The sequence below is a fragment of the Sturnira hondurensis genome, unplaced genomic scaffold, assembly GCF_014824575.4.
Source record: "Sturnira hondurensis isolate 20B ecotype Veracruz unplaced genomic scaffold, ASM1482457v3 Scaffold0019898, whole genome shotgun sequence".
Classification (NCBI taxonomy): Eukaryota; Metazoa; Chordata; class Mammalia; order Chiroptera; family Phyllostomidae; genus Sturnira; species Sturnira hondurensis.
In genome coordinates this window covers 411,068-427,559 of record NW_028092529.1, presented here as the reverse complement: position 1 = coordinate 427,559, position 16,492 = coordinate 411,068, and the positions used below count along the sequence as shown (strand labels likewise).

Genomic DNA, 16,492 nt, shown 5'->3' with positions numbered 1-16,492 from the left:
TAAAAAATGCAAGGCTTTCAACCTAATAAATAAAAAAAGCAACATAAGCTACAGAAGCATAAGTGCCAGTAAACAGAAATAATAAAAGCAAGGGAGCAAACAAACCACATATTAGAAAGCTGGGATTGCATGAAACCTAAGTGAACTAATTCCTGGAAAGGAAAAGCTGTGTGTGGCAGAGAAAAGATCCCTGGTCAATTCTGCCCATGGTAAAAACTGGTGGGGGGGAAAGTATGTGCCTCTGGCTGGGGGAAAAAAGACATCCCCAAATATAATAACTTATAATGCCTACACACTGGATGGATAATGTGATAGATTAAAATTTCACAGAGCAAACAGAAAATTAGATCATATTCATGTCCCAAATCTTCACTTACTACACAGGCGATAGTTTTACAAAACCTAGCAGTGGTATTCAATCTTTTGGCATCTGACGGAGACATTGGAACACGAAGAATTGTCTTGGACTAAACATTACATACTTTCTGACACATAATCAGAAAAAAAATCTCCTAATGTTTTGAGTAAATTTACGATTTTGTGTCGTTCCAGATTCAAAGCCAAACTGATCCACATGTGGGCCACAGCGCCAGGTTGGACAACCTGGATAGGGTAATGGCAGGGGAGCTGAGAGAAGTCCCTTCTAGGTAATTCTAGTTCTTCATAACTTGTAAAGCACATGTCTTTTCAAAACGGCCCAGGTCAGGTCTCACAGACAAGGCACCAGTTCCATATCTGTTTCTCTGCCTCACTCTCTCTCTCTCAAATCAATAAATACATCCTCTGTGGAGGATTAGAGACAAAACAAAAAAACAAAGAAACAAACCACCCAGATCAGTGTATCTATCTGTGTCACTATTGTTTTTCTATCTCTGTCACTGTTATTATCTCTCTACATACAATGAACATATCCTTAGGAGATGATTTACAAAGAAAGACATACAAAGGAATGCGAGTAACCAAACACTTTGCAACACCAATATACAGACTTATCTGGTTTTAAGACTTACCATAAAGCTACAATTACAGATACAGCAGTACTGGTGTCCTGCTAGAAATATGGGGCAATGGAACACAACAGAGGGAACAGAAAGACACCCATGTGAACAACATATGTTGAATCAATGCACCAAAGTACTGCAACAAATTGTTGTATGTATGGAAAACAAGGAACTTTAACTTTACACAATATATCACATTCCTAAGCACAAATTTAAGAATCATAAAGCTTCTGGAAGAAAGCATAAACTACCTTTGTAACCTTAATGTAGGTAAGACTGCTTAGTAAGTTTAAAAGAACAAGGCATAACAAAATGGTTATAGAATCCAAAAACAAGTACTGGCAAGGTTGTAGAGAAAAGTAACCCTAGTGTGCTGTTGGTGGGAATGGAGACTGGTGCAGCCCCTGTGGAAAACAGTATGCAAGGAAGGGAAGGAAGGAAAGGAAGGAAAGGAAAGGGAAAGGAAAGGGAAAGGAAAGGGAAATGGAAGGAAAGGAAAAAACCTAGAAGATGCCGATGGAGTAGGAGAGAGCAGATTCCACTTTCCTCTACACACAAGAGAGAAACCTCGATGATCTAAGGAAGAACAGAGCAGACAGTGAACAGTACACCACAGCATATATGAAACTACGAAATCAAAAATTGTAGTGGACATTGAAAACCCAGATGGGAAGGCGAGTGCTTCAGGACAAAAAGGGCCCAGGGATCAGTGCGGGGACCATGGAGGCTGCAGGCGTAGGCCCCAGGCCCAGGGCCCCCTAGGATGGCCACAGGACTCTTTAGAGAGGGCCCGGCAAACCAGGGATTGAGCAGCACTAGGAGAGACCTCCTTGCTTGAAGTCAGAGAGAGGGGAGTAAGGTCTGAGTGGAAAACACATGGGGGCTGTGAGCACCAACGCATAGCCCTGGGAAGAGTGTATGTCTCAGCCCATGTGACTGGAAGTGGCCAGGCCAGCCACATACACCGGTAACACGAGAAGACAAAGCTTTGTGGAACACGGGGTGGGGGGAGAACCCCAACACCAGTGGACCCAGAATGAGTATGTGTGCCTTAGGAGACCAGGAGCACACATCTATAAACCTGCCCCTCAGGCCCCTGCAGCCAGCAAGAACAGAAAAACTGGTTTGCCAAGTTTGAACCAGCAAAAGGTATTTTGTGTGTTTCTTTGTTTTTGTTTGTTTGTTCATATAAACTACTTTTTATTTTATAATTTTTATTTTTATTCTTATTTATTTTTAATATATTTTATTGATTATGCCACTACAGTTGTCCTATTTCCCCCCCTTCATTCCCCTCCACCCTGAACACCCCCTCTCCCACCATTACCCCCCTTTCGTTTGTGTCCACGTGTTACAAGTTCTTTAGATTCTACATTTCCCATACTATTCTTGCCCTTCCCCTATTTTCCACCTACCATCTATGCTATTTATTTTCTGTACCTTCTCCCCCCTTCTCCTCCTCCCACTCCCCTGTTGCTAACCCTCCATGTGATCTCCATTTCTATGGTTCCACTTCTGATCTAGCTGTCCTCTTGGTTTGCTTTTGTTTTAGGTGTGGTTGTTAATAACTGTGAGTTTGCTGTCCTTTCACTGTTGATATTTTTTATCTTCTTTTTCTTAGATAAGTCCCTTTAGCATTTCATATAATAAGGGCTTGGTCATGATGAACTCCTTGAACTTGACCTTATCTGAGAAGCGCTTTATCTGTCCTTCCATTCTAAATGAAAGTTTTGCTGGATAAAGCAATCTTGGCTGTAGGTCTTTGGATTTCATGACTTGGAATACTTCTTTCCAGCCCCTTCTTCCCTGTAAGGTCTCTTTTGAGAAATTAGCTGACAGTCTGATGGGTACTCCTTTGTAGGTGACTGTCCCCTTATCTCTTGCTGCTTCTAGGATTCTCTCCTTCATTTTAATCTTGGCGAATGTAATTATGATGTGCCTTGGTGTATTCCTTCTTGGGTACATCTTCTTTGGGACTCTCTGCCCTTCCTGGATTTCCTGGAAGTCTATTTCCTTTGCCAGATTGAGGAACTTCTCCTTTATTATTTGTTCAAATACATTTTCCACTCATGGCTATTGCTCTTCCCCTTCTGGTACCCCTATAATTCGGGTGTTGGAATGTGTAAAGGTGTCCTGGAGGTTCCTAAGCTCATTTTTTGGAATTCTTGTTTCCTCATTCCTTTCTGTTCGGTCACTTTTTTCTTCCTTCTGGTCCACTCCCTTCATTTGAGTCCCAGTTTCCTTTCCATCACTATTGGTTTCCTGTGCATTTCCCTTTATTTCAATTAGTTTAGCCATCATTTGTTCCTCTAATTTGGGACTAAAATCAACCAGTCTTGTGAGCATCCTGATCACCAGTATTTTGAACTGTGCATCTTATAGTTTGGCTATTTCTTGGTCACATAGAATTATTGGCCCCATGGGTTTGAGTTGTTCTTGAGCCATAATGTTTTGGTCTCTTCGCACCTGTTATGTGTGAGGGGCAGAGCCTTAGGTGTTCACCAGGGCTTGGCCACTCAGTTGCTGGGTTGTGATGCTGTATGTGGGGGCGGGGTCAGAGAGGGGCAATGGCAGTCCCCTCTGCTGCTTCGCACAAGCTGCTGGGGACTCCATGGTCTGTCTCACTGCTCGCTCCTTAACCTGGTTTATCTGAGCGTGAATTTGTGAGTGCAGTCAGCTTTCCGGATTGCACCCTCACTGGGTCTATCAGTTGCTGCCCGACGCCTGGGATCTGCCAACCACTGCCTGCATGCCTGGGTCAGTCTGGCTGATTTTTCCTGCACAACTCCGCTCCACCATCGCTGGCTCCGCCCCTGTTACCCGTGTGGCTGAATGGTTCATTGTTGTCGCTCTTCCGCAGAGTTCAATTTTCTGTGTTTTGGTTGCATTTTTGTTACTAAAACTTTGTTCTCTTTAAACATGGTTGTGCGAGGAGGCACAGTGTTTCCACCTACACCTCCATCTTGGCCAGAAGTCACTCTTTACACTTAATTTTTATTTTTTTATCTCTCAATTCCTTTTGTTTCTCTTTCCTTCTTCCCTGTTTAATTCCTTCTTCCTCTCTTTCCAATTTTTTCTCTTCTACCTTCCTTAGTCTGTTTTTTCTTTTTTGAATACCCACAAATGAGACCAAAAAAAAACAAACAAACAAACCAGGAACTGTGAAAACACCAGAGTTGGACTCAAACACCAGGGGGCATCCCAACAGCTGAGACCGAGAGACAAATCTCACTTTGCTATTACAGAGAACCTGCAAGTTATTGCATATTGTATTACTATTTTCATCACTGTTATATCTTTTACTTGAATAATATTTTTGTATTCCTCTTCTTTCTGTTTAGTCTTCTTTGCTTGGTGGGATATACTATATTGTTCAACAGGTTTCCCCTGTTCTCCCATTCATAGTGTATTGCTAATTAACTGTCCTTCACTTCACCTGTGTTCCATTAGCACATACCTAAAGGTCTGATATGTCCTATTTTTGGTATCTAAATCTCATATTGTCATATGATTGTTGCTCTAATATTATTGTAAATAATAGCTGTTCCATACTATCGTAAATACCACACAACACTACACCAGATCTCAGCCCACATCATGGTTTCCTGAACTCTATTACTGTAGTGGTCAACTCTATTCTCTTACACACTACACCTATTTGCTATCCTTTATTCTCACCTTACCTCAGAATCTGACCTCCCACAACCTCACTGCTTTCTAGATCCAATTCTCAATCCTTCCCTCCCCAAGAAAAGTCTTACTTCTTTCCATCTTTCCTAAAAAGTGACTAGTTCGGTGGAAGATCAGGGTTAACACTACACATACCCAAATATCTCCTATCTCTTCTCTACTGGCTGCTACTATACATAGTTTAGAATACTCTCTTGCTGTATTAAACCATTTTCTGAGAACCCTCCAACTGATCACAAAAAAGAGTGGGTGGAAGCGGTGAACACCAGGATACCTGAAGAAGACTGCACCACTGAAACTCACAAGTATTCTACCCAGAAGCTCACACCATAAACCCAGGGAGTCAGAACAGACCAATTTAAGAACCAGAGAATAACAAGAAGACTCTCACAAACAATGGGAAGACAAAGAAACAATCCCCAAATGAAAATAAAAAGGAAACCTCAGAAACAATGCTAAATGAAAAAGAGGCAACTCAACTATAAGATATTGAACTCAAAGCAATGTTTATTAAGAAGCTCCGAAAGCTCACAGTCAATTACCACAAACTACAGGAAAACTACAATAAACTTGCTAAAAACTATATCAATATTAAAAACAGAATAGATACTATCACCAAGGGCCACGAGAAAAGGAAGAGTACAATTTCTGAACTGAAGAACACAGTAGATGGCATTAAAAGCAGTACAGATAAAGCAGAAGATCAGATCAATGAGCTGGATGACAAAGTAGGAAAAAACACCCAAAAAGAGCAAGAAAAGAAAAAGAGGCTCAGAAAGAACTAAGAGGAATTAAGAGAAATGGAAGAAAATGTCAAATGTGATAATATCCAAATAATAGAGATACTAGAAGGAGAAGAACAACAAGGGATACAAAACCTATTTGAAAAAGTAATGAGAGACAACTTCCCAAATTTGATGAGAGAAAAATTCACACAAATCCAGGAAACACAGACAGCCCCAATCAAGAGGAACCCAGACAGGCCCACTTCAAGATACACCATAATGAAAATGGCAAAATTCCAAGACAAACAGAGAATCTTAAAGGCAGCAAGGGAGAAAAAGCAAGTAACATACAAGGGAGCCCTAATTAGCCTGGCAGCTGACTTCTCAATGGAAACACTCCAAGCCAGAAGAGAATGGCAGGAAGTATTTAAAATAAAGAGAAACAGAGGCTTGCAAACAAGACTACTTTACCCAGCAAGGATCTCAATATTAGGATAGAAGGCCAAATAAAGAGCTTCCAAGACAAAAGGAGTCTAAAAGAATACGACTTCACCAAACCGGCTCTGCAAGAGATGCTAAAGGGAATGCTCTAAGGAAAAGAAGGAAAAGAGAGAGGAACACAGGTAAGAAAATGACGATGAATAAGAACATATCAATAATAAACTTAAGTGTAAATGGAATACATGCTCCAATTAAAAAGACATAGAACAGCTAAATGGATAAGAAAGCATGGCCCACGCATATGCTGTCTACAAGAGACCTCCCTCAGGACAAAAGACCTACACAGATTGAAAATAAAGGACTACGAATAAAATTTCCAAGTAAACGGACAGGAAAAAATCTGGGGTAGCAATACTCCAATGAGACAAACTATACTTCAAAAAAAGGGCCATAAATAGAGACCCAGAAGGTCACTTCATAATACTCAAGGGAAGAATCCACCAAGAAAATGAAAACATTGTAAATTTATATGCACCCAACATAGGAGGGACCAAATATAAAGAAAATCTTGGAGGACTTCAAGAAACATATTGACAGCAACACTATTATACCAGGGGATTTTTAACACCCCACTGTCAAAAATGGACAAATCTTCCATAACAAAATATCAACAAAGATATTCTGGCCTTGAACAATGCCGTATAAAAAATGGACTTAACTGAAATATATAGAGCCCTTCATCCCTAAGAAGAAAAATACACATTCCTTTCAAATGCACATGAAATATTTTCAAATATAGACCACATTATAGGACACAAAACGAGCCTCAACAAATTCAAGAAAATTAAAATCATACCAGGCATTCTTCTCCAACCACAAGGGACTGAAACTGGAAACCAACCCCAAAGGAAAAAAACCCCAAACACCCCAAATCATGGAGATTGAATGGCATGCTATTAAACAATGAATGGGCAAAGAATGAAATTAGGGAAGAAATCTAAAAGTTCCTGGAAACAATTGCAAATGAACTCACAACAACCCAAAATTTATGGGACAGAGCGAAGGCAGTCTTGAGAGGGAAGTTCATAGCAATACAGGCTTACCTAAAGAAGATAGAAACATTTCAAACAAACAACGTAACCCTACACCTGCAAGAACTCGAGGAACAGCAACAACAAAAACGGCCCAGATGTAGTAGAAGGAAGGAAATAACAAGATCAGAGCAGAATTAAATGCCATAGAGATGAAAAGCACAATTCTAAGGATCAATGAATCCAGGAGCTGATTTTTTAAAAACATAAACAAAACTTATAAGCCTTTAAGCAGAGACTCATTAAGAAAAAGAGAGAGGACCCAAATAAACACAATCAGAAATGAAAGAGGAGAAAGTACAATTGACACCACAGAAATACAAAGGATTGTAAGAAATTACTATGAAGAACTGTATGCCAAGAAATTTGAAAACCTAGGTGAAATGGACAAATTTCTAGAAAAACATAATCTTCCAAAACTTAAAGAAGAAGAAGAAGAAAGACTGAACAGACCAATACCAGCATATGAAATTGAAGAGGTAATAAAAAATCTCCTGACACACAAAAGCCCTGGGCCAGATGGATTCACATGAGAATTCTACAAAGCATTCAAGGAAGACCGAAGCCCTATCTTTCACAGACTATTCCAAAAAAATCCATAGTGATGGAAGACTCCCAAACTCTTTTTATAAAGCCAGCATCATCCTAATCCCCAAAATACATAAAGATACAAAAAAGAAAGAAGACTTCAGGCCAATATCACTGATGATCATAGATGCTAAAATCCTCAACAAAATATTGGCAAACTGCATCCAACAATACATCAAAAAGATCATACACCACGACTGAGTGGGATTCATCCCAGGGATGCAAGGATGGTTCCATATTCATAAATCAGTAAATGTAATACATCACATAAACAAAAGCAAAGACAAAAACCACATGATCATATCAATAGACGCAGAAAAAGCTTTTGATAAGATTCAACACCCATTTATTATAAAGGCACTCAGAGAAATGGGAATAGAGGGAGCATTCCTCAATATAATAAAGGCCATATATGAAAGACCTACAGCCAACATCATACTCAATGGGCAAAAACTAAAAGCTTTTCCACTAAGATCAGGAACAAGATAAGGTTGCCCACTTTCACCACCTCTATTCAATACAGTATTGGAAGTTTTAGCCACAGTGATCAGACAAGGAAATAAAAGGCATCCAAATCGGAAAGGAGGAAACAAAACTGGCATTGTTTGCAGATGACATAATAGTGTACATGGAAAATACTATAGCCTCTACCAAAAAATGGCTTGAACTAATAAATGAATTTGGCAAAAACAGTGGGACACAAAGTCAATATCCAGAAATCAAAGGCATTTTTGTATACCAACAATGATACAGCATAAGCAGAAATCAAGAAAAAAAATCCCATTCGATATAGCAAAAACAAAAATAAAATATCTGGGAATAAACCTAACCAAGGAGGTTAAAGACTTGTATGCAGAAAACTACACAACACTGAAGAAAGAAATCAAGGAAGACATAAACAAATGGAAACATATACCATGTTCATGGATTGGAAGAATTCACACCATCAAAATGTCCATACTACCCAAAGCAATTTACAGGTTCAATGCAATACCTATTAAAGTACCAATGGCATATTTCACAGACATAGAGCAAACACTTCAAGAATTTATATGAAACTCCTGGCTGGTGTAGCTCAGTGGATTGAGCGCATGCCTGTGAACCAGACAATCACGGTTCAATTCCCAGTCAGGGCACATGCCTGGGTTGCAGGCTAGTTCCCGGCAGGGGCCAGTTCCCAGCAGGGGATGCACAAGAAGCAACCATACATTGATGTTTCTCTTCCTCTCTCCTTCCCTTCCCCTCTAAAGATAAATGAATAAAATATTTTACAAAATTTATATGGAACTATTAACAATCCCAAATAGCAGATGCAATTTTGAGAAAGAAGAACAAAGTAGGAGGCATCACAATACCTGATACCGAACTGTATTACAAGGCCACTGTAATCAAAACAGCCTGGTACTGGCATAAAAACAGGCACATAGACCAATGAAATAGAACAGAGATCCCAGAAATAAACCCAACTCTCTAGAGTCAATTAATATTTCACAAAGGGGGCAGTAACATAAAGTGGAGTAAAGACAGCCTTTTCAACAAATGGTGTTGGGAGAACTGGATAGCTACATGCCAAAAAAAAATGAAACTCGAGCACCAACTTACACCATACACCAAAATTAATTCAAGGTGGATAAAAGACTTAAATATAAGCCATGAAACCATTAAAGCCCTAGAGGAGAACATTGTCAGGAAAATCTCAGATATTCCACACAGCAATATTTTTACTGATACGTCCCCTAGAGCAAGGGACATAAAGGAAAGAATAAACAAATGGGATCTCATCAAAATTAAAAGCTTCTGCATGGCTAAGGAAAACTGTATCAAGATAAAAAGAGAAACAACAGCTTGGGAAAACATATTTGCCAATGATACCTCAGACAAGGTGTTAATCTCCAAAATGAATAAAGAACTTACATGACTCGACTCTAAGAAGACAAGCAACCCAAATAAAAAATGGGCAAAGGACTTGAACAGACACTTCTCCAAGGAGGACATACAGAGATACAGAGACACATGAAAAGATGCTCAGTGTTTCTAGCTATCAGAAAGATGCAAATTAAAACCACAATGAGATACCACTTTACACCAGTCAGACTGGCCATCGTAAGCAAATCAAGAAACAACAAGTATTGGAGAGACTGTGGAGAAAGGGAAACCTAGTTCACTGTTGGTGGGATTGCAGACTGGTGCAACCACTGTGGAAAAACAGTATGAAATATTCTCAGAAAAGTAAAAATGGATTTGACTTTTGTCCCACCAATTCCACTGCTAGGATCATACCTTTAGGACCTGGAAACACCAATTCAAAAGATCCTATTCACCCCAAAGTTCATAGCAGCACAATTTGCAAAAGCCAAGCGCTGGAAGCAACCTAGGTGTCCATCAGTAAATGAATGAATCAAAAAACTGTGGTGCATTTACCCAATGGAATTCTATGCAGCAGAAATAAAGAAGGAGCTCCCACCCTTTGCAACACCATGGATCAAACTGGAGAGCATTATACTAAGTGAAGTAAGCCAGGCAGTGAAAGACAAATACCATATGATCTCACGGATAAGTGGAACCTAATCAAGAAAACAAACAAGCAAGCAAAATAAAACCACATGGAAATAAAGAATAAACTGACAGTCACCAGGGGATTGGGGGGGCGGGGGTGGGGTGGCGCGGCAGAATGTAAGAAAGGTCAAGTCAAGGAACATATATAAATGACCCATGGAGAAAGACAAGGGATAAAGGACTAAATGTGGAAAGTGTTCGTGGGTACCACTAGGGAGAGTACTGGGGGAAAAATGGGGACAACTTTAATTAAACAATATAACATATTAGAAAAAAATGTTGACATGAAATGTTCTATTCAAGAAAAATTGCAATGAGCCCTGGCTGGCATGGCTCAGCGGATTGAGCGCAGGCCTGCGAACCAAACAACCGCGGTTCGATTCCCAGTCAGGGCACATGCCTGGGTTGTGGGCCAGTTCCCAGCAGGGGACTCATGAGAGGCAACCGTACATTGATATTTCTCTCTTTCTCTCCTTCCCTTCCTCTCTAAAGATAAATAAATAAAATCTTTAAAAAGAAATTCCAATGAAATCAATAGACAAGCCCAAACTGCACTAAGATAGCACAATAATAATCAAGCTGTCGATTTACTTTCCATGGTTGTAGTTATCCATGGTCATCCATGGTATACAAATATTAAGTGGAAAACTGCAGAAATAAACAGTTCATGAATTGTATGCCTCAGTCTGAGAGTGTGGCAAAATCTCATCCCATCCTGCTGTTCTGCCTCAGACATGAATCATTCATTTGTTCAGTGGGCCCACACTGTGTGTACAGTATATTGATTGTTCTATCATTATTGTCAACCTCATCACATGTGTTATCTATAAACTTTATCATCAGTACATGTGTATGTGAAAAGACACTGTATATGTATTATTTGGTGTCAATATCCACTGAAGGTATCAGGACACATTCCCTGTGTGTATGAGGGGAACTACTGTACATATATCTGTAAATACACTCATATACAAACTACACGAGGAATTTTCAGGAATAAACAATACAAACTCAAAGAATAAATTAGGAAAATGGTGAAGAGACACTTTAAGCAAAAGCATACTGAGCCCAAGCAAAGGAATTCAACCTCAGGTGTCACCATCAAAATGTACATTAAAAACACAATCAAATGTCATTAAGTATGCAAAATATGATAAATATAAAGATGCCACATGATACCAAATATTCCTAAGATGTGGAACTATTTCATGATGCTGAGCTACAGTACCCCAAAATGCTGAACACCCCCTTAGCTATTACTTGGGGGACAAGAGAAAGCAGAGCAGGGCCACTGAGAGTTAGTTTGCATATACATCTGAAGAACTTTGTCCAGTGGTTTAATAATGTCAAAGAGTGTGCCTGCCTTCAGACCCAGGGAGATGGGCATCATTCAAACCTGTGATGCCTTATAGTCATCACAGTATATGTGTGGCTTACTGGTTGTGCTTGGCCTTGGAGGGTGGCTTGAAGGTGATAGGGAGGAAGTTCGTGTCTGGCATCTGAATCCATGGACCTGAAGGGCTTAACCATACCAGATTCAGAGGGAGTTCTCTCTGCCAAGGTAGAGCTCCAAATCACAGGGGAAGAAGAGGATGAGAGCCATGCAAGGCTAGCAGGCTAGAGAACTAGCACAGGAAGCAATTTGTCTCTCTCTCTCTCTCTCAAAGGAGAAGCCACTTGACTGTGTAGCAACAGTGGGCAAGGTGTCTAAAAGAATGCAAAAGTACTCCCACAGGCCAGCCATGAGATGGTGTCACATGGTTTTGAATTTGGAATGGGAGCCTACCAAAGCTAGGCACTTCTGGACTGGCCTGGTTTGGCAAGGGGAGGCAGCACTGTGCATTTGTTTCTAGGTGTTTTAAAGGGACTTTGGGATTTAACTTGGACACTCTACCATTATTCTGAACCTGTATAACTTTTGAATAAATAGTTCCTTTCCTTTTCCCCAAAGTGTCACTGAAAGCCCCAGTTTTTAATCAGCAGTGGGCAAAAAGAACCAGAGTAATAGACCAACTGAAAAGGCGGGGGGGGGGGGTTCTGTAACAAAACCACTGGAAATGTCATGCTAATAAATTTTGGAAAATTATTCAGTAGTTTCTTCTACAGTTAAATAGAAACATATGTATTGATACAGAAATTTTATTTATAACTAATTACCCAAGAGGAAGGAAAACTTGGGTCTACAAAACAATTCATTTACCACAATTAAGGCAGTCTCAACCATAAATTCCTAAAGTTTAAATAATCCAAATGTCTCATAGGATAGTAAATTTAAAGACTTATGAAGCTCCTGTTGGAGGCTATCTAGCCATATGAAGCAAAACGCTATTGATAGGAGTAAAACTTGGATGAATCTTACCAACACTATGTTGAGAAATGTAGCCAAGCAAACATACATACATGTACCTGTAAGTGCAGATGTACACACACACCACAAATTCACAAATACTACACGAAGTCAAAGAACCGGCAGAAAACAACAACTACAGTTGCCCTGGCTGGTGTGGCTCAACGGATTCCGGCCTTTAAAACAAAGGTTAACCCATTCAGTGCCCAGTCAGGGCACAAGCCAGGGTTTCAGGACGAGTCCTCAGTAGGGAGCACAGGAAAGGCAACCACACATTGATTTTTCCCTCTCAGTCTTTCTCATTCCCTTCATCTCTAAAAATAAGTAATCTTTTTTAAAATGTTTCGCTTTAAAAGAAACTAGGCTAGGGTGATAGAAATTAGTCGAGTGGTGTCTTAAAGAAATTGGCAGAAATGAGTTACCAGTACTAGACATGAGAAACTTATAAAGACTTCTTCTCACTTATCTTTCCCTGTACAAAACCCTTTAGCAGGCTTTGACATGGCCTGGAAAATATATCAGGGTCATGTTGCCTCCTTCCAAGACCAGCTTGGTATATATGTCATGCATGGGGTTTGGAAGGAAGGAGATAAATGTGGACACTCACATGACCTCTCTCAAAGTCCATACAGGGTTGTGTGCAAGCATATTTAGTGAGGGTTCGCTACTTACAGAGTCCACTGCAGATATCAACATAGCAAACAACTAAAAAAGGAAGAAGTGACTACTACAGATCTAACCGCAACATCGACTGCTGCCTCAAGTCTCTCATCAGTACTTGGACCAGCTGTTGAAATGAATGCAGACAAGGCTGAGTCAAGACATTCAAACTTTGCAACTGTAGGAGCAGGTTCAGAAGACTGGGTGAATGCCTTTGATTTTGATCCTCACTGGCCCTACTGTTGCCTTGTTGCACAGGACAGCATAGGAAGAATCCTGAGACTGTGCTACTGTTGCTAGCCAACACGCAGGGAACTGGTTGCCAGGCAATGATTTTTAACACTTAGGCAGCAGCTAGGAATGAGCAGCCAGAAGGGAAATAGAGGTAGGGATCCTCACCATTACAATCTAACAAAGAACTTGAAACAGCAGGCTAAAAGAAGAATACTGTTAATCCTTATCCAGGTCCAATAAGGCTGCCAGGCGACCCAAACAACACAAATAAACTATGGTAGTGCATGGTGAAGTTCTTGAAACTCTGTGTGTATCATCTCCACTAGCTGGGAAAAAGAAAACCTTTGGACTGTGTATTCATCCTAAGGCCTGGTAGTGGGGAAGGGGGGAGGAGTACTATAGTGCTCAGTGAAAAAGCCCATAAAACAACTTCAGTTAACTGCCTGCCTCCAGACAAGTACAAAATGAGCAAACAGAGTTTATAGCAAAGTAAGTTTTCAGGCTAAGAGACCCCAACCCATACCTAAGTTTAAGCAATCAGGTCTCCAGGAAAAATTAGCACCACCTATACCAGGCAATCAAAATGGAGTTCCCTGACCCTGACCACTATATAAGTCCTCAGAAAAAAGGACTTCTCTTGGCTGCAGGCTCTGTTGCCACAACGTGGGGCAGATGGTTAGCCAGCTTTGCCCCCTTGCTCTTGCTCTCCCACTGTAACAGGGTGCAGCAAAGAGGGGGGCCCAAATACCAATTTGTAATGGGGTTCATAAGAGCTTGGAGATGATTGGCTACACACCACAGGGCCACACCTGCCTGGAATGCTTGCAGCTGTGGCCAACTGTGGGAGGAGCTGGAAATGAGGCTACAGAGGAAGATTGTGGCTGAGATTTAAACACAGGCAAAGCAGCCATTTGGAGTCTTTTAGGGACCACACGGCTTTCGTAGAGTTGGAACCATGGGGGCTCTGGCAACTTTTCGGGGATCCCACATCTTTGGCGGAGTCAGGACTACTTGGCTTGGAAGTGCTCCCTTTCTACCACGTGGATGGTGCCAGGATCCTGAATCATGGACTTCTACTTCTTTCCTGAGATATGGTACCCTAGAATGGGCAGAGGGAGAAGGAAGGACTGTGTGTGATTGTCAGTATTGTAAAGAACTCTAGTCTGTATAACTTTTAAATAAATAATAATTCCTTTCCTTTTCACCAATCTGCGGCATGATCAAAGACATCTTTTCCTATTGTGGTGGGCAAAGCAAACCTAGTACAGAGGAGGAAATCCTGGAGAAAAAGGGGGGTATTTTAATCGTTCAGCCACTCCCCCATCTGTTTTGTAACACCATCACTAATGAAATTTGCATGCATGCTAATAGGCTAGCTGACCTGTAAATCTTTATTGCATTGGCAAGAAGAACCAGAGTTTCTCCAATAACACCCCTACTACCCCTCCTTGCACTGCAGCACCCCTGCAGGGCTCAGTGACCAGGTAAGACTCAGAATCTGAGCAGCCGGCCCCAGAAACTGAGCAGCCACTATGCCCTTCTGCAGCAGTTGGAGAGTGTTATCTCCATGGAGACTCCTGAGACCTGTGTGGGCTGCAGGTCATCCATCCCTTGGAGGCTGCCCAGAGTTCACAACACAAGAACTCTTGCACTGAGGCCCACACTGAGGTCTCATTTGCTGGCCAGTGCAGTAAGAAAAAGGTGTGTGGGATCTGCAAGGAGGTGGTCTACATGAAGGCCATCCTCAGGAGGAGGAGCTGTAAGATCATCTTCAACTGCAACCACACTACTGGTCTCAACTGTATTCGCAAGTGGAGGAGTGCTAAGCAATTTGAGAGCAACATCATAGAGTCCTGCCTCGAATGTTGGATCACATCTAACTTTGTCATTCCGAGTGACTACTGGGTGGAGGAGGAAGAGAAGCCGAAACTCATTCAGAAATACAAGGAGGCAATGAACAAGGCAAGCAGGTATTCTGATGAAGAACTAGGCACTGCCCATTTGGAGGGAACCGTGTTTACCAGCATGCACACCCTGATGGTGGCAGAGAGGAGTCACAAAGACAGAAAGTGGGGACATCAGGCAGTTTCTGGGCGTAAGGAAGGAACCACTCGCCAGAGCTCATTGAGGAAAGACAGAACAGCAACCCAAAGGACCACGATGAAGAAGAGGTTGTCACCTTTGAGCTGGGCTAGATGTTGCTTATGCTTTTGGCTGCAGGTGGAGACAATGACCTAAAAGACTCTGAAGACCAGTGGAACTTGCTTCAGGATCAGCTGGACGACTTTCAGGACTGGAATCTATACAATCTGCACGGCCCGAGCTCTTCTCCCAGGCAGGCGTAGGCAGTGCAGGTGCTGTCGGAATAACTTTTACCCAGGGTCTGTCTTCTTGGTCCCTCACCTTTCCTCAAGGAGTATTGTTTTCTCTGGTTAAAAAAGTTACAAAATACAGTTTATAGTTAGTTTATTCACAGAACATGAATTTAACTGTCAGACAGTAACTGTATGTTTGCTAATTCATCTGTTTTTAACCACATTCCCACAGTTGGAAGGTATTTTCTATTGACTTTCCCCCACTAATTTTGAGAACCCCAGGTTCAAAAGTCACACCATTGGACCTGTTTGGGTGTCCAAGAATAGGGGTGACGGGTGAAGGGTCTGGACTGTGGCAAGGAAACCTCTGCTACAGGCTTAAAGTTGGGCACTTGAGGTTTCTAGTGAAAATTTGTATGTCTTCTCTACGTTGCAGTGTGCCCCCCACCCACCACCCCCCAAGCACTTGTTTGGTGGTTTCTGTTTAACCATAAGTAGGGAGAAAAAAAGACCTGTACATACTGTTTCAGTTACTTGCAGTAGGAGCATATATAATTGTCAAACTGAACAATTGTCAAAAACACGAGAACTATACATTTTTTTATCTGTACGTTAAACTTCAATTAAAAGTCAACCTCCGTTGACTTTTTTCCTTACCAACTCATTTCAAATTTCAGTACCATTAGTTCATATCCCCTCACCCCACTCATTCCAACCTAGTCTTTAGGCCCAAAAGATATATTTAATTACTTAATGGTTTATTATCCATCCTTTCCCTGAATGTTCACTTCATGGAGTGAGGTAGCTGTTTTGTTCACTGGCATACATATTAGACTACAACATT

At 41.1% G+C, this 16,492-nt stretch overlaps 1 pseudogene; it reads left to right on the top strand.

Annotated features, from left to right (window-relative positions):
* The first annotated feature begins 13,003 nt into the window (after nucleotides 1–13,003).
* Nucleotides 13,004–15,678, top strand: LOC118974853 (E3 ubiquitin-protein ligase makorin-1-like; annotated as a pseudogene).
* Nucleotides 15,679–16,492: the final 814 nt, after the last annotated feature.